Source organism: Podarcis cretensis, assembly GCF_951804945.1.
Source record: "Podarcis cretensis genome assembly, chromosome: 7".
Classification (NCBI taxonomy): Eukaryota; Metazoa; Chordata; class Lepidosauria; order Squamata; family Lacertidae; genus Podarcis; species Podarcis cretensis.
This window is the reverse complement of record NC_137176.1, coordinates 33624464-33644164: the sequence shown is the minus strand read 5'-3', so window position 1 is coordinate 33644164 and position 19701 is coordinate 33624464. Positions and strand designations below refer to the sequence as shown.

The following is a 19701-nucleotide window of genomic DNA, read 5'->3' as shown; positions in this document are numbered from 1 at the left end:
AGTCAGTCCCCATATCAGGCAAGCACATTACTTATCAGCATTGGTGCACACAGTGTGGTCTCAGCTGTTCATATCAGTCTTTCCAAGACACTGATATATAATAGCACATCTTCCATTTTTCCTCCATCTTGCCATAATGCTGCACAAATCTTCTCAAAACTAATTATCTTGCCACACACACACACACACACAGAGAGAGAGAGAGAGAGAGAGAGAGAGGGAGAGAAATTCTTGCAGCATTCATTGCAGATGGCTCATTTGTACATTCCTCCATTAATGCTAAAGAGATCAAATTCAGAACTCTCTCGTTTCCTGTAATTTTGAATTGTTAGAAGAAGCCATAAGAAAAACAAAGATCTGTCAACACCTGCACATGAGGTCTAAGAGAACTGCATTAATGTTCGCTAGCTAAACCATGGTGACCCTGCAGTTATTCCAGCCATAAAGGAATGGAGTGTATTTATACCAATAACAAATATGATACATGACAGTAACTCGGGTGTTGTAGCCTATATATTTTACCTGACACAATAATGTTCTATTTTATGGGTCACCATTTATCTTCTTAAAAAACAAAAAAACACCCCACCATATTTGGTATATAACATTCAGGGCATTAAAAGCTGATTGTGGAAGAGAGAAATGGGAATAAGAATATAACTGGATAGCAAGATAACACGTAGTTGCTTAAATATAGATGAACCATGTAGTTAGTCATACAGTGTCCCAGGGGTTCAAATACATTTCAATCCCTAACACATGCTATCTGCAATCCCCTTTTTATCTTTTAAAAATGCATTCAACATTTTTTCAAACACAATGCATTTTCTGTATCCTTAAAAATATAAACCAATATATTTTTAGACAACCTTGTTTATATGCATGAGTGGGTGATCTATGACATCAGACCATACTAAGGATTGGGCAGCAGTGCCACAAGTGGTGACTGGTACCACACTCCTACTTATGCGAAGTTGGGAAATGACAGCTGCAAAAATTAAACCCATTTGTCTTCCTTTATTATCTAGCCATATGTTTGCACCGGTTTCCATGGCTCCTTTGAACAAAAAGCATCATATTGTAAGTGCACAAAATTCAAGGTAGAGGTTATCCTGCATAATTATGAAGCTTTGTCCCCCGCTTAGACCCAGCTATGGACACCCATGTGTTTAAGTGATTAAGTGTCCTTAGGAATTGTGCTGCCTGCAGAGTACCAAAGCATGAGAGCTACCTTCATGTTTTGTGCCCTAACTTTCTTCAGAGATGTCCAATGTACTCACTTTTTAAAAATAAAGGTAAGAGTCTGCTGGCCTTGCCCCCTGCCCCATGTAAATCTGACTCCTCCTACCCTGGCCCTGGAAATATGGTGGCCCTGGAAATATGGTTATGGGTTATGCCATTATGCTCACCTATACCTCCAAATTTAATGGGTTATGCCATTATGCTCACCTATACCTCCAAATTTACCACTACACTATTTATCATGGCAGAATATTTGCATATAAAAGTACAAACGATTTCGGTTCTTTCCACTTTTTGTTTCGGTTCTTTCCACTTTTTGTTTCACCTGTGCGTATTAAGCCCAAAATAAGTGGATACTTTTCAGTTGAAAGGGAAAGTGCAAAAGTATAAGCAGCTGAATATAGTTAATGAATAAACCCCGTAAGATTTAGTGATCTCAATTGCTATTCCATTTTCCCCCTTTATGAATAATTCAGATTGCATATCTATCCCCGTTGCTCTTAAATGAAAAGTTCCTTTGTTGATATCGTCATTGCTCAAAACACCATATGTTTTTTCCACTACTGTGGATGACAAACTCTCCGAATGTTTTCAGAGTGGGAAGCAACAAGTGGGCTGGCTCTGGGAAAGGGAATAGCAATTGGCATGATCTGGCCCAGCTGTCTTCATTTTGAGACCTACATGAGCCTGTTAGCTGACTATGAGGTCTGCAGAAGACTCTGGCAGCAGTGTGAACAGGCATATTTAGAAAGCAGGAAAAAGATGAAGGGAAAATGCTGTCTTTTTGCCAACCTACAGCTATCAACTATCACATAATGCCAACTCTCCCACATCTGAGGTGTAGGAAGTACCCTACAATATTGTATTTATGAATGAATGTGAAAAAGAAATGAACAAACTTCCATTTGCCTGGGAAAGGACCATGATAAATCTGTACAAATTATTAAAAGCTTTCAAGAGTACAGCATTAAAAATCTTTATCAAGACTAGGACAGGGGCACAACATGGCGCAATGGGAAACATTTTTGTTTCTTCTACATTAAAAAAAAAAGCTGTTATCCAAAGAGTGCCCATGTGAAAATAGCTTCCGAAGGCGCATTGGGAGTCCTGATCTCCTTTTCAGGTGCATCACATGCTATTCTAGAAGACTGTCCAGTCTTCAATAGTGGTTTTGGAGTATGCGCTTTGAGAAGCTAGAGGATTCTGCCCTTTGGACACCAGTCACAGAAGAGCAGCGTTACAATTCTATGATTCTATACACATGATTTAGTTGAGATTCTTGCATTGCAGGGGGAAGGACTAGATGGCTCTCAAGAGTCCCTACCAACTCTACAATTCTATGCAAACAATTTTTTGTGAGGTGTGCAATAATCAGGATTCTACATTGCTTGGAAGATATATCCTCAAACACAAAAATAGACCACACTGTAATTTCTCACGGAAGTTCCTAATTTACACATTGATTTAGATAGCTTGCAAAATTATGGATTTGTGCCCCTTTTGTGCATACGCACATGTAAGTATCTTGCTACTGATCATTCTGTGTAAAAGAGTGAGGGGGGGAAGCCCTGTTGCTCTAGCAGGAGCTCTTGTGCTGGCTCCCACTAATGGAACAATTTCACTAAATTTGGCCCAGAGTCTCTCTCTCTCTCTCTCTCTCTCTCTCTCTCTCTCTCTCTCTCTCTCTCTGATTACATTCATTCATGATGTCTATTTCTGGGACACTTCCCAATTCTGGTGTCCACAGGATGTTTGGGACTCTAACTCCCATCTGTTCCATTCCAAAACATCTGGAAGGCACGAGATTGGGCTGATCTCATCTGTCCATTAGAATGGTGTTTCCCAATCTTCTGTAGCCAGAAGGCTACCACTCCTCCATATAATATGGCTATGGGACCAAGGCAACAACAGCAGCAGCAGCAGTTGAAGATACATTGAGATGAGCATGCAAAAGCATACAGCAAAAGTGGTATAAGTAGAACAAGAGACAGGCTCAGTCTAAAGAAAGACACCTGGCCTTACACTGCTCTATGTTCATATTTCAATTTGGGTGGTCTAGCTTTTGGACCAGGTATACAAGGTATAAATACATTTATATGTAAATACATGGAGAAATAAAACAAAGAGCCACTGGAAGATTACGGCTTGCTCTCCAAATCGTTCTTCCAGAAGGAAGTGTGTCTACAAAATTCCACATTCAGATCAATTGTTATGTACAATAATGCAGGTTGTTCATTACATCATCTGCTTTATATATCTTGTTTATCTGAAGCACCAAGTTGTCTCGCCATTCTCTGTTTCAACGAGGAGGCAGAGATGAGGGGAAACGAGGACAGATACAGACAGAATGGAAATACTGTTGCACAGCACCATCTTGGCCTCGTGTTCAGGTCAGATTATATGCCCAACACCTCCATTTCAGTCCAAGTGGAAAAAGAAACTACAGGGTGCAACATTTATCCAGCTGTGTGAACTTTGCTGCCCAGATGTTGTCTGCCAACAAAGCAGGATCAACATAACACTGAATTTACTGTCCTCTGCCACCAGCTGGCTCTGCTTTTTTGCAAGTCAACTCCTGGAATGTTTTATGTCTTTGTAATATGCACCATCTCTTTCAACACCTGCTTTTCTCAGTAACAGATCTTGCAGTATGAAAGAGGTTCAGCAAGGATTGATGATAGCCCTCGTCAAGAGAATATCCCTGCAACAAGCGTTAGCTGTTGGAACATCATGAATGTGTTTTTCTTAGCTAAAATTACAATCCAATCTGAGAATGAGTCATCCACTTGATCTTTCCTGCTACCGCATTTAGAAGTTGTGGAAGTATTATGCTAGAATCTGTTATACACACACACACACACACACACACACACACACACACACACACACACACAATGTCTGAGTTTTTCACACAAAAGGGTTTTAAGGACAGAAATGTGGACAACCACATAGAGTTCTCACAGGGTGGGTGGGTGAAAGAGAGAGACATGCATGGGGTGAACAACTGTTCATAAAGGGCCTTTGATGTGTTCCTCAGAGAACGGGTGAATTTCTCAAAAGAACCCTAGGACAGCATTGCAGGTCTTATTAGGCTGTATTTTTAATATTTAACAAACACCCTTTATAACTCAGGGAGGAAAGGAGAAGGAATCCATGAAGATCCTGTAGAAGATCCTGTATTAAAACTGTTTAAAACTGATGATTTTTCCATATTTTTCCATATTTCCAAAGCAACTTTAAGAAGTTTTCTGACCTAAATTTATGAAAATGAGCACCCCATGTTACAAAACTCCTACACAGTAGTTAATAGTTAACAACTTGCATGTGGGTAGACAATCAAAGTGTAATTATTGCTTATGTGGATTTTTCAACTCTCTGTATACATGCTTTGAGTATGCCAATGGAAAAAGATTCGTACAAAATGTGAAGCAGCTCTAGCTAAAATGCTGGGGGAATCCCAGAAGTGAACATCCTAGAATGTTCATAGATGATTTCCTACCTGCAAGATGTTTACCAGCAACCACGCCTCTCCTGTGATAATGGAATGGTATCTGGGACAAACCCTGTTTAAAAGAAAAGAACAGAGCCACATCACACCAACGCAGAAGGGGGGAATTATAACATGAGGGCTGTCATATATTACATCCTAAAGCAATGCAGTAAACACCAGCCAAATCGATAGCGTTACTAAACTATTTCCTTAAGTATGCTTCTCAGTTTCAACCGTGACTTTTAAGCTCCTTTTCTTTCACAGAATCCGATTCCATTTAGTCATCAGCAATATTAGGTCGATGTCATCAGAAAATATTGCTCATCATGGAGATTGTAACCACAAATTTTGTTCAAGTGTACCTGTTGACAGGGTACAACTGCATTCTGATAATGGTGGAACAATACAGCCTTCTACAGGAACACCCCAAATGCACTTGCTCTTAACTTTTACTAGGTCACAAGAGACACAATCCCATGTCACAGGACAGCTGGAGTATTGGACCCAATGTGCTACTTTACCTAGAAGGAATTGTTATTTGGCTTGGGTGAGTAGCTTGCAACAAGACTGATGTCCAACATTCCATTTTACACTCTACAAACTTATTTGCAGCCCTCAGATACTTAGACTAAGCCATAAAAGAAATTAAAAGAATAATTAACAAGCAGAATGGAGCCTTCCCACCTGTTCTGGGGGGGAAATGAAAAATATATATATTTATATTGAAAGACCGACAGATTAAAAGGCTTGCTCCTACAACCTAAGCAAAGCAAAATGATTCTCATCATTTACACTGAAGACAAGAAAAGGGAAACGACATCAATTCTCCTGGGAAGGGTTCCAAATTATGGTTACATTTTACAGAGGAGATGACTTATTCATGTTAAAATGTGAACATATGGTTTTCCTCAAGGCTTTTCTCTCCTATCATTTCCATTGGAAATTCACATTGTTGTATCAGAAGTTTTCTGACACAGTGGTGTCTTGGGCTTAAATTTTGTCTGAAGTAGTGTAATACAGCCATCAAGTTAGTTCTACAAAACAATGACAAAATTAAAGATAACCGAGATTCCACTTTCTTAGAGCAATAAACTGACGTGGGATCCAGTTTCTTCAAGATGCTGTTATTCTCCTTGATTATTGAAGAGTTAGCATATTTTCTTTAAATAATATTTTTTATTCAAATTTCAAATTTTACATTTCAAATTAAACATCTTTTATTATACCATGTGTTCATTGACTTCTCTCCCTCCCTCCCCTTCCAAGGTTCATTTAACTTATCCACCATTCCTGCATATTTTAATATATTCATCCAATTTGATTTTCCCATCTTACATCAGTTCAAAATATGTTATACTGTTGAATTACTTTAATACTGCCAGAGTTTTTAACTGTGCACAATTATTTTCAATATACTCAACAAAAATTTCCGCTCCAATATACCCAGTATACTTTAACTTTTTTCAATGTCCACCACATATGAAGAAAGGTGCCTTCTACTTCTTTAAATTTCCAACATGCTCACTTCAGCAGCACATATACTAAAATTGGGACGATACAGAGAAGATTAGCATGTTGGAAATGAAGAGTTAGCATCTAGTATACCTGCAAGGTATCCTTCTTGGAAATTAAGCTTTGCACTCCAGTTCCTCACATACTGGTTATCTTTCTACAACAAATTCAACCAAAGCATAGTTCCAAGTACGCACTGAAGGTTCCATCTACTACTGGCCTGCTCCAAAATCTGCCTTCATAAAATTGAAAATATTGTGGTAGAAATAAAAACAGGCCTTTGGGCATCTGATTCCTTTGCCACCCCAGCTTGAACTTTCAATGTGATGTCATATGATACCATGTGTTTGACTGGTGACAAGCAGGTAGCCCAGCTGCATTTCAAAGTGGCCACAGAGGGTTGGATAGCTCCTCGCTTCAGTTGCAAATCAATTCCTCTCTGCACAAACACCAGCCATTGGAGAATGATTCAATAGTTTCTGGTTTGATCTGTTTGCCAAAGTGGACCAAGGAAGTAGCTAGGAGATCAAGGAGGGCCTTCCTGTTAAGAAGCGCAGTTAAATGCTCTTTAAAATAACTTGTCCTCCTTAGGCACACATATACTTGTGTTATGCATACCACAGATTATCTTGGACTGCAGTGCAAAATCATTTTTCCAGTGGTCTTATCCAAGTTCTAAGCAATCTGTAACACATGTAGGAATGTTTTTTTCATTCTGTCACTGTGATAGAGTTAGTTCTTATGGATACCTGCAGCTGTCTCTTTCATTCTAAACAGAGAGCAACACAGCCCTACTTAGAAAAACCTCCACCCTAAAAAGCATTTAACTGTACACACAAACCACACATGTTCATGTTTCAGAAGAATTTGTGCAAAGCACGTCAATTCCCCAAATCCCTCTTAAGGGTATTTGACTTACTGTTTCCCAACAGAAAGAAGTGTCCTCCCTTTCTTGAACCAAAGTGGGGAAAGGAACTGTTAGTTTCATGCTTTTAACCATTGTTTGTTTTTTAAAACCCACTGCACTGTCCTCTAATACCATCAGATTGCCTTAAAGATCACTTTCCACTACTACAAGGAATATTTATGCTACAGCAATATAATACAAAACAGCCATTCCAATGTAAATTATTTATTGTATGCTGCTATGTAATCAGCTCTTAGGGAGATCAGGGAGAGTACCCCAAAAGAGAGGTACAGCTTCCTGTTCATTTGAGCTGCTTATAAACCATTGGGGGGTGTAGGTTAATTGGAAGTAATACATTTCCCTGAACATCAAAAGCTGATTTATACTAGATCAGACTACTTGTTCATCTAGCGCAGTATCATCTACTCTGACTTGCCGCAGCTCTTCAAGGTTGCAAGGTGCAGTATCTTTACAGTATTGTTGTTATCTGACCCTTTTAGCTGAAGTTCGCAAGGATTGAATATGAGCAGTCCACATGTGAACCACGTGTTTCCCTCCCTTATGCCATGAACCCCCTAATGATGTAACTATTTTGTTTTGTTTGTATTTTAACACATCAGTGGGTGGCCTTGCAGAGCAAAGAACTCTCTCAAGGTTTCCATCAACGTAATTGCACACTAACTGAATTCCCAGCATCCCAGACCATTGGCCATGCTGGCTGAGGCTGATTGGAATTGGAGTCCATCACCACCTGAAAGACCACAAGTTCACAATTCCCGAGTTAAGCCTTAAATGCTGTGGTAACAAGTACTTCATAAGAGGTACGTGGAGATCAAATCTTCTTAAGACAACAAGAAAAGTAAGTGATTTCAAAGTCAGTAGGGTGGGGTTCTACAAAAAAAAGCAAAGCAATGCTATACCATGTGTATATGTTTTTCAATGTCCCCTAGAGCCAAAGGGCTTTGGTGAAATCTCTTCATTATGAAGGCTTCCATATTATTAATAACCTAGAATAGAACACAAAACAGAATGAGAGGAAACAGCACATTCATCCATATGTCTCGTTTCCAGGAGCGAAGAGCCCACATAACAGCACACTCATCCTACCAGTTTACTGACACCCTGTTGATGACAATATGCTGGTAGGCGGTTGGTGTCTCCATAAAATCAAAAAGGACTAGTAGACCAAACCAGCCCTCATGTCTGCTACATGTAAGCAAATCTTCAGATCAGTACTGGAGAACTACTTGTTGGAAATGTCCATTTTTTTGTTCCTACAAGAACTGCATTTCCTTTTTGTCTTTTCTGTAAAAGGAGCAATTATAAAACCCACCCTTGAAATATCACAGAAACAAGTAAAATAATAAAAGGCAAAATAGCTGCTTTTTCTTTACATGGCCTCGGATCTATAGAATTTGTTTCACAGAAGGCCAGCAATTCCTACACAGGCCATGGGGCACCTAATAAAAGGACATAATGAAACAAATGTTTTGCAGGTGTGAAACAAATGGTAGGTGTTGCCGATTTCTGAGAAATTTGGTCACTCCAGCATACCGATCACAGCAGGATCCTTGAGCTTGATTTTGTGGCTTAACATTTTGTCCACGATAGTCAACAAATGGATGGTGAGAGCTGCAGGGGGGTGAGGAAGAAATGTGCAAAAATTGCATTCTCCCCAGTTCAACCAGTGGGATTTTCCACTGCACCAAAAGCCTTCCGTGGACAGGAGGAGCCACTCTGTTCTCAAAAGGCTAGGAGAAGAAGAAGAGAGAAGAGTTTGGATTTGATATCCCGCTTTATCACTACCCGAAGGAGTCTCAAAGCGGCTAACATTCTCCTTTCCCTTCCTCCCCCACAACAAACACTCTGTGAGGTGAGTGGGGCTGAGAGACTTCAGAGAAGCGTGACTGGCCCAAGGTCACCCAGCAGCTGCATGTGGAGGAGCGGAGAGGCGAACCCGGTTCCCCAGATTACGAATCTACTGCTCTTAACCACTACACCACACTGGCTCTGAGTTAAGATCCAACACAATTTGAACACTATTTAGGAGGGGGCAGTTGAGAGAGAGAGGATTAATACTGAATGGAATGGAACAGAATTGTGGTAATGACATGCGAAAATGTCACAGACTCGAAAAAGGCATATTTGTCCATCCCTGCTTACAGAACAAACACCTTTGCTTTAAAATGGTCAAAAGACACAATTTAACAGGAATTTCTCCAGCAGATGCATATTGAAAATGAATGGGAGCAGCATAAGAAAATGGAAGACCTTCTCAGTTGAACTGTGCCAAAAAGGAAAACATGGCAGGTGATTTGAACCCCTTTCTTGGCTCACAGGTGAAACTGGATGTACTGCCAGTATTGGACCTGGGACCATTTTCATTCAAAGCATGAGTGTTACCACTGAGTCCCTCCCTTGCCACAAGTGGATGAATTGTGTATAACATACTATACAATGTGGGGGTGCATGCATGGAATCAAGGCCTTCTACCTTTGCCCCACCCCCTTGATGCCCACCCATTTAGCATGGGCTGCATGTGTCTGGGATCCCGATCAGCTCGTGTGCGATCCAATTGAATACCTACACGTCTGCAGGACTATGGGCACAGGTTCCTTGCTCCTGATCTGCATCAGCCAATTGCCAGTTCAAATCAGCCATATCAACATGGGACTGTTTCCCTTCCTCTGCCACTGTCCTTCCTATCTCCAGTCCAAGCACTACCATCAGCACTACTTAACTACCCAGGCATATAGCCTAGTTTGTTATCTCCAACTTATACATCCCCTGTTATAATTCAAATTCAGTTATGGTGAGGAGAGGGGCACAGCTTTCAAACAATTAAAATAAAAGAAAGAGAAAATGTTCATGATTAGATGGCAGGGTGTTGGAACTTTCCTGATATTTATTTATTTATTTAGGAAAAAGTTATGCTATATTCTAGTTTTATGATTCTATGATTCCTATACACAATGGGAGTTCATGCACTCAGTATCTAAAACAGATATTTTGGTATATTAGGGACTATTATAGCAGAATCACTAAACATCATGGGCACAGGAATGGGGGAAATGGGTGAGAGACCACACCCAATACATCTGCATAACACTTGTTCAGCCACATAAAATACAGCCGTCATGGCAATGGCTATGCTACCTAATTACATTTCCTGTGGCACAAAATATTGCATTTTGAGTGCCGGATGAAATTTCCTTGCAACAGAAATGCTACTTGAGGGATGGTGCTTGGCTCTCATGCAACAAATTAAGAACAACTGCATATTTATTGCAATGAAAATGAGTTATCTGGAAAGGCCTGAAGAGCCAGTGGTGCTGACAGCAAGCAAAAAAGAGGTCATGGGAAGCTGGTTTGCATGGAACACGCAAGGCAATCTCCAGTTACAATTAGAAGAGCCCCAGATGCTTATTAAATAGATAACAGGAGTGCATATTGCCAAGAAAACTAAACACATTTTATTTTTCCCATGTAATTGACTGAGCAGCATCCCAATTAGCCAAATCAATGCGAGCTTCCTTGCAATAAAGGGGAAACTGAACTTATATTAAATATTTTTAAAAAAAAATGGAGGAAGTGGTATGTAGGTTTTTGTGAGAATATTCATATGAGATGTTCTCGTATTGCCTAAAATGTAACTGTAGCTGGCATTTGAGGAAGGTGGGCTCACAGAACCAGGGCAGCCATGAGAACAGCCCTCATAGTGGACAGCAGGGGTTACATCTAAGAAAAAGGTATGTTCCCTGAGTTATTGCAAGTCACAGGGCTATCATGGGCTGTAAAGGGGTCAAGAGCAGCCACTTTAATTAAACCCAGAATTTCAATAGTTCTATAGCTATGCTAGCTGCAGCTACCAGGCAGTCTCCAGCACCACTCCCTTGTGCGTCACACTCAAAAATCCCAGGGATTATAGAATCATGGGCTGCTGGTGCCATGTTATTCCTGGGTGCCGTGATTGTATCACATATAGGTGATAAAAAACACACCAGCGACTGAGCAAATTGCACCTGCTCAGAAACAGCAATAAAGAGTGGCACTCAACTAAGATTTCCTCAGCATAGACCCACTGAAATTAATGGCCCTAATTTAGTCATGTTCATGCATTTCGGTGGGTCTACTTTGAGTAAATCCACCCCAACACACCATAGCCTGAAGGGTGATGATCAGAAGCGGCTATGTTCCAATTCATCTACAGTTCATTAGCCCTCATCTGTCAACAGCCACCAAACAGTAGTTTGGGGCAGATGTCAGCACGACTCCCTGTGAACCCTTGACATGTGATAAAGCCCACTAAGCCAGCCCTCACTAAGCTAGTGCCCTCCAGAAGTTTTAGACTACAACTCACAGCTCAGCTGAGAGAAACTCCATTTGGCTCCTCCTCTCTCTCAGCTGTCATCTAGCAGTCATGACATCTAGCTGCCGCGGCAGAAGAGATAAAAGGCCCACTTTATTTATTCTCCCGAGACAGTTGGGTTTTGCTTTGTTTTTTGCTTATTTTCTCCCTCAACTGTTTCCACCCCAACTGGGCATTATAAGAACTTTTTAACTTTAAGAACTGGCACCTGAGTTTGCTTCCTTGCCTCCTTCCTCCCCACCACATTTTTCTTTGCTGTCATGTCTTTTAGATTGCAAGCCTGCATACAGGGACCATCTTGTGTTTTTTTATTTATCTTCCCTAAACCACTCTGGGAGCCTTTTGCAGTGAAAAGTGCAGGGTGCAGGGGGAGACAATAAACAAACAAACAAGCTGTAAGTTAATACATAAGTGCACCATATTTATCCAAAATGCATTTGAACATGCTGCTGTCAAAACCAGTTCAGATGACAGCGGCCTTATCACTTATGCCAGACTAAATAAGCTCTCCCAAGACTTCCCGAGAGAAATTGCGAGCACTTGTACTTAAGTTGTACAGCTAGAGACTGTAATTTTAACCTTCATTCTATGCATCAGATGCAGGAAATAGAAATCTGCTAAACATATGGCCTGGAATAAGTCCCAGAACGAGGCACCTCAAGGTACGACCGCTGAAGTTGCCCAGCCTGAGAATCTTATTAACGGTTTGAATCATGAATGCAGCATTTGTATTTCCACATAGCCAAATTAAATTCATACAGTGCACACCTAGAAACACCGAGGGCAACTAATGCAAAAATCAAAAGGTTTCTGGGACAAAGCAAATATTAAAAAAAACAAAAACAAAAGAATCTGTAGCTGTATTAGCTTGCAGCTAAAAGGGGGGGGGGATGGTCGCTGTACGTTTCCCATTATAGAAAACAGCTTCAGAAAATTCCTCCCACGCAACTTCCTGACTGTATCATCATGCAAGGAAGTCTGGAAGCCTTTGAAGATTCCATGCAAAAACAAACTTGCATCTTTATAACACTGGAAGTCGTCTCCTGTTTTCTGACCACCCATAGAGAACATGAACATTTCATTTTAAGCGGTCACCCCCAACATGCAAATTTAAAATAGAAAAGAAGGGAGGATACTCAAGAGTAATCATTAGGCAATGTTTCCTAGAGGAAACAGCATTGTTTAGTTTGAACCAACCTGTTACATTTTGACTTAATAAAGCTTGAAGGGAATCCGGAAGCATTTTTTGACCAGCAGGAGATATTCAAAGCTGTGGGCATTTCACACCTTCATTATTGGAATAGAACTTAGCATCTAGGTTTCATTTTTTTAAAAGTAGGATTCATATTGCAAACTACAGCTGTGGGCAGCATCTGGAAAAATCTGAAAATGGGAGGTGGTCTGCCAGGTTTGGGAATACTGTGTCTTTAACAGTTTCATAACAGTCATGGAACAGGTAACTTATTTTCTCCCACCACTGCTGTGCCATGCTGGGAGCAGTTACATACATTGAATTTCTGCCAGAAAAGGCTAAGTCTAGCAATTGGAACACCAACCTTTAGCATCGGTGAGTGAGGTTTCAATATCTCTGCCATCTCCTTGGCCTTTGCCAAAGGCTACTACTGTGTGGTCTTCTAGTCACAGATTAGAAGAGTTGGAGAGGGTCTTGTAGGCCCCTCTAGTCTAAGTGCCTGCTCTACATAAGAAATCCAGAGCTACTACACCTCCTGTAATGCTGGCCTCAGTGGCAGCTCCATGTGACATGAAGACAGTTCTGTGCCGAATGCCTATCAGACTTCAATTAAAATGTTGCTGGAATTAACAAAACAGTCTTCACTAAGCACCAGAAATTCAGCAGGGAGGGGGCCTGTCTGACCTGAACTAGAAGAGGGTTCTACAAAATTGGGCCCAGAATACTCCATGTGGAAATGAACCATGCATCACAAGCCATGGAGGGGGCACTAACAAATGATCAGGCAAGGTTATAAGGAATCCAGAGGTCCCTGAGATATCCTGAGATCTCTTTAAAACAAATTAAGGGCCTTGTGAATTAATACAAGAACCCTGAACCTGTTTAACCAAAGCCTACCCTCTTGTAACCTAAGCTCATTAAATTTCAATCTAGCTGTAACTTCTTTATTCCGGTTTCTTCTGGCTTAGAAGTCTGTTTCCCAAACAAGGATTCATTTAGCAGTCATGGCTAATAGCAGTTGATAGGCCTTATCCTCTGTATTACACAAATATCTAATTAAGTCCTGTTTTTCAAAAGCTGCCGAAGATATGAATCTTGGTCAAGGGAACATAAGCAGTCTTCCTCCTCCCTCACCTCACCGCAGATTTATCCCAAAGGAAGAGCACAATGACCTTTCCTGCCCACGCTGATCTGCACTGAAAGGATGACTCCACTTCAGAATTTGATTCTGATCTCATAGCACAAGTCACATCTTGGCAGCAGAAGCAGAAGCAGAACAAATGTCTTGGAGGGGCTGGTGCAAATGTGATGTCCATGATAGCCATGTGCAAATGAAAATATATACAGAGATAGGTCGAGGAAGCTGTTTGGAAAATGTGGAGCTGACTCAGTACCACACCTTTACAAGGTTACGTGCAGCACACTATGTCAGTGCCTATTAGCAATAGCTATATGAAGCATTTGTATAATGGGCAATATTTGGAAGAAATAGAGCCCCGAAGTCTCCATGCTATTACAGGTCAACATAGTTAGAATGCCATAGGGGGTTCATGAAAATACAGGGTGGCTGGTGAGGGAAGAGAGGCATTTTGACACTGGCATTGCAAAGCCACTTACCTGCAGTTCTTGAGCTTAAAAACAAAAGCTTTTTCAATAATCATAACCATGATAATGGTGTGAGGCATCAATATGCTGCTGCGTTCATGGGCATAGTCATAGGGGTGCAGAGGGAGCAACTATTCCCCCCCTGTCCACCACCAAATGAAGTAAAAAAAACAAAAATTCTTAACTAAGTGACCAGTTGCATCACAGATAACTCGGTTCCGGCGGCCCTAACATAAAGCCAGCCCCCACTAAAATAGATCCTGGCTGCATTTCCAAATACAGAGGAGCATGGTTCAGCTGGCACTCCATACATGCCTTGGAACTATGAGATTCCTCTAGCTTCACTCAACAGGTGCAGTGAGAATGAACGTGCAAATCTGGGAAGAAGCTGGCAACTCCTAATTCTCCCAGATAACTAACCTAACTAAAGTACACGGCATTGAAGATCCCTGTTTCCACAGCTTCATGGTCCCATGTAATTTGGGAGTTTGTGTAATGTGATCAGGGACGGGCAGGCTTGTCTTTGCTTGTTTGTTTGTTTGTTTGTTTGTCTGTTTGTTTGTTTTAGAGCTGTCCTAAAACTTTCAGGGCACTATTTTTGCCTGCAAAAGTGGAAAGGGGGGTACTTGGAGACTTTCGTGAGTGGGCAGATTTCTAACATCTAAGATGTTTTGGTAGCGTGATATTGCCTCAAACATATGGGGCAGTCAAATACCTCTGAAGAACCTTTTCATTAATTGAATTTATCAATATGAAACAAGGGTAAGAAGCACCCTGTACTCAAGGCACTCAGTACAGCTTTGTTCAATGCAGGTCCATACCTATTAGAAACCAATGATCCATGCCATTAATGATCTGCTATAGCTCAAGCATATGTTTCCCATGCAAAAGGGTCCTGCCTAAGTTGGGTCCTGCCATTTCTGGGCAAGGCTGGGAAAGTCTGCATCTGAACGTCCTGGAGAGCCATTGCTAGTCAGTGCAGACAGTAATGAGCTGGAGGGACTGATGGTCATAAATTGATGTACTGTAGCTTTCTATGATAAACACAGCTTTAACAAGGGGGGGGTGAAATCTCATCTACTGAAAAGCCATGTTTGCTTTTTAAGTTTAAAACTGTGGTGATTTTGAAGGAAAGTCCATGACTACATTAAAAATGTAATGAAAAGAAAACTGGGGAAGCTCTATAAATACTTCAGGATTTTAATTGTGATCTCACTGTTGGGCCAGAGGTCAGCGCTCTTCTTTCCTCTTAATCTAAACGGCATGAGAATGTAATGGATTTAGCAGACCAATTGACTCACACAGCCAGATCATAACTGCAGAGACAGCCAGCTTATTATTCCCTTCCGCATGCAGTCACTTAGTTCATGAGAACAGTTTGAAGCAGGCCTGGCCTAACGCTTCCTCGTTCTGTCCCCATGCAATTTCTTCACTAGGAAATCGGTGCCAAGGAAATGCTCAGCATTAAGGGAGAGAGAAAAGTGGGGGCTAAAAACACAGATTTCTTATTCTGCTGGCCATGGGCACTATCCGCTGCCCTGCCCTCAACATCTTAACGGTTTATGAGCTATTGAGTAAAGAATGCCTCAGAGTAAAAAAAGAAAAGAAAAAAAAGAACTGCCTTTTTCTTGGACTCTGTCCACTTTAAGCAAGCTATGAGAACTTGAATTTCTTTCAGCATCTTTAAAAAAATATATCAGGAAGGTAATGGAAAGTTGAAAAACACAACTGTGGGAAAGTTTGATGTGGGGCAACCGTCACTGGTAATCAAAGTTTTCAAAGTGTCCATTTTACTTATTAGATTTATATACTGCCCTTCATTATCTCAGGGCGGTTCACAAAACAAGATTTTTGTAACCACGTTTTCTCCTTTGCAAAAAGAAGGAAGGAAGCTTCATGGATCTGAGTAGTAAGGTAAAGGTAAAGGGACCCCTGACCATTAGGTCCAGTTGTGACCGACTCTGGGGTTGCGGCGCTCATCTCGCTTTATTGGCCGAGGGAGCCGGCATACAGCTTCCGGGTCATGTGGTCAGCATGACTAAGCTGCTTCTGGCGAACCAGAGCAGTGCATGTAAACGCCGTTTACCATCCCACCAGAGCGGTACCTATTTATCTACTTGCACTTTGATGTGCTTTCAAACTGCTAGGTTGGCAGGAGCAGGGACCGAGCAACGGGAGCTCACGCCATCACGGGAATTCGAACAGCCGACCTTCTGACCAGCAAGTCCTAGGCTCTGTGGTTTAACCCACAGCGCCACCCGCATCCCTGAGTAGTACTCTACTACAAATGCATCTTTTTAGGAAGCAAAAGAGGAACACACACACACACAGCTCTGAAGCTCAAGCTGGCAAGGCAGAGAAGCCCAATTTCAAAAGCTCCCTTCATCTACTTCTCTGAAAGAGTTTTCACATCATCCACTAAAAACAACATCAATACTTAAAGCATCAATCAGGGTACAATCCAGAGTTTTTTGGAGTACTGGGGAGTGTTCGTGCTGATTTCAATAGGATGTGAATTGCACCCAAAAAACTGGGAATGGAACAAAGTGTCATCTAGTCAAATCCCTTGCCAACAGGTTAAGATCTTCCATCCAACAGCCCCCTCCAGATGAGTGTGCCAAAAATAGAGAAGAAACGATCCTGCTAACACAGATTTCTCTGGCTAACACAAGCAAGCCAACCTCTCTATGTGTAGATGAAGGCAACTGGACATTTTATTTTCCATAAAGATGCACTCCAACATCTATTTTAGTGTGCATTTGTAATCATAGCAAAAAAAGTAATAAAAAATATAAGGACCAACTAGAAAACACACAGTAATCAGTAAGTGGGACAACCGACAAGGTCAGTGGCTCAACAGCTGATTTATAAATACCATGTACTGGAAAGAAGGAGGATCCTAAAAAAAGCAAGGTGAAATTTATTAAAATCTTAATCCTGAAGTGCTGCTACAGCATTTCTGAGCTCCCAGTCTTAATTCTCCTACCTCCCCTTTCCCCCTGCCTGTTACTGTTGGCAGACTCTTGAACTCAGCAGAGTGACAGAGGATGAATACGACTCAAGGGCAAAGAATGGGGAGTAGTTACAGGAGGAGGTTAGAGCTAGTACAAAAGTAACAGTGAAGGTGACTTGAGAAAGCTTGTCCATACAATTGTATCAGGGCAGAAAAGAAAGGGCAACATAAACACAGTTCTGGAAAAATAATGAGCTAGGTCATTTGCTATGACACTAAGTGTCAGGTAGATAATTTTTAAAACAGCAAAACAAAGACTGTTCTTCTCTGTTGTGCCTTTTGAAGTTTATCCAATGCTGGGAAAATTAATGAGTTTGAAAAACGCAGAACTGAGAAGAGAAAGAAACATTTCAAACTCATTTGGATCTGTTGCCCTTTGTTGTGTCGATTAACAAACAAGAAGCACCCCCCAAAAAACAACAACAACACAACACCCAACCACTTGCATCTAGCCATTATTTCACACAGATCAAGAAGCTCATTTATTATCTTTTGTATAAATCCATTGGCAGAGATAAAGTCAAATATTTAACCACATTTTTGAAAGTTACATAGATTTCAGTCTTCATGTTAATAATGCTACACACAACAACAACAACAATAACAACTTTGAGTGTTATAAAGTGAATAAGGGACTAAGTACCAATAGATTGGCCGTGGCAAGGAAGCAAAGTCACCTTGTTCAACTCCAACTGACTTCAGAACCCTGCTGAGATATTTCTCAAAACACTGACCCACCTCGTTTCATCTCATATTTTTCAGAGCCCATAATTATTGCTGTCCAGGGGGACACAGCAGTTGGTGTGATTTTTTTGATTTTTTTTTAAGAACAGCAGTCCAATAATCATGAAAACGCACATGCTAATATTCAGGGGGCTGGGAATCATGCAATGCACCACACTGGGGCTTTCAAAAGCATGAGATGAAAAAAAAGGCAAAATTAAGTCAAGTCTTTCCATGGCTGACAACTACAACAAATGTCTCTATTTGCCTTCAAATTATATTCCTGCTCCTTTCCGTCTTGCCTTCTCTTCCTCTTTGCAGACTCTAATAAAGCTATGAAGGCCAGAAGTGATAACTCTTATTGTTGTTTTAATCAGTGAAATAAAATTTTAAAAAAGTTTAAGAAACTGTGACAAGGCTTTCTGCTCCCAATGCCTTCAGATGCAAGACACCAAGTACACACTTTGACAACTGTTCACATTTAGCTCTATAGTGAAGTGAGGGCTAGTCCATGTTGTTATTTATTGTGCTTAATAAGCTTCCTGCACCTCCCTTAAGTCTCTGCTGTCCATATGAAGTTCTCCTCCAAATCACTGCCTTCCCACACTTTCCTCAGTCTGGATTTTCTCACACCCTCTTCTTTTCCCGAGTATGAGTATCCCTAGTATGAGAAAATCTGGCATGAGGGAGAAGAAAGTGTGGGAAGGCAGTGATTTGGAGGAGAGCGTGATATGGACAATGGAGAATTAATGGAGGTACACAGGAAGCCGATTATCCACATCAAACAGCAGTATGGATGAGTGTGCAGCCTCTTCTTAGCAGTGCCGCTATATTTGCCAGGTTTTGTGGTTGCTGCATAGCCAAATTCCTCATTGAAATGGGAGACCATCTTCAGTGCTGGATGTTACTAGTAACCCTCCTCACTATTCAAGATAAACAAATATATTGCTCTGCTGCATTAAAACTTGCTGTCTCTTAAATAATAATGCACGAAGTTTCCATATACAGTGGTACCTCGGGTTAGACGCTTCAGGTTACAGACTCCGCTAACCCAGAAATAGTTCCTCAGGTTAAGAACTTTGCTTGAGGATGAGAACAGAAGTCGCACGGCGGCAGCAGGAGGCCTCATTAGCTAAAGTGGTACCTCAGGTTAAGAACAGTTTCAGGTTAAGAACAGACCTCCAGAACGAATCCAGTTCTTAACCAGAGGTACCACTGTACACTAGCTGTTAAGATTCCCTTCATAAGTAATTAATGCTGCAGAGGAAGGTGTGAACATGCTACTTTTGATGCCACACACTTCAGAATTAGCAGAATATGCTAACGAGATGGCAGTGTTCTGGTGAAGTTACAGGACATGCGTCAATGAGCTTAAAAGGAAGGTAACATTAAAAAAGGAATTATCAAAGTGTAGCCATATTTCTAAAGGTTCCACCTTTCACTCTGGTGTTGAGGATTCTTCAAAGCAGAGCAAACTGAAAACCCAATTAGTAAGTATGCTGCTGACAACACTCCCCCTCCCCCTGACTATAGTCAACACCATTTCATTGGCGTGTGGTTGCAGGATTGTACAAATGTAGCATGGTCTTGAGCCTGTACATTGGGGCGGGGGGGGGGGAACGACTCCATCTCTACTATGAAGCTCAGA

The 19701-nt window shown here is 41.1% G+C and overlaps 1 protein-coding gene across 7 annotated transcripts in view; it reads right to left on the bottom strand.

Annotated features, from left to right (window-relative positions):
* LOC307220151 (uncharacterized protein) overlaps positions 1 to 19701 on the bottom strand; it is a gene marked incomplete at its 3' end in the record, with an annotated part of 350445 nt that overhangs the window by 283200 nt on the left and 47544 nt on the right. For all 7 annotated transcript variants that reach the window (XR_013840712.1, XR_013840713.1, XR_013840714.1 and 4 more), the window contains exon 3: positions 4742 to 4805. The remainder of the gene's footprint in view (positions 1 to 4741; positions 4806 to 19701) is intronic.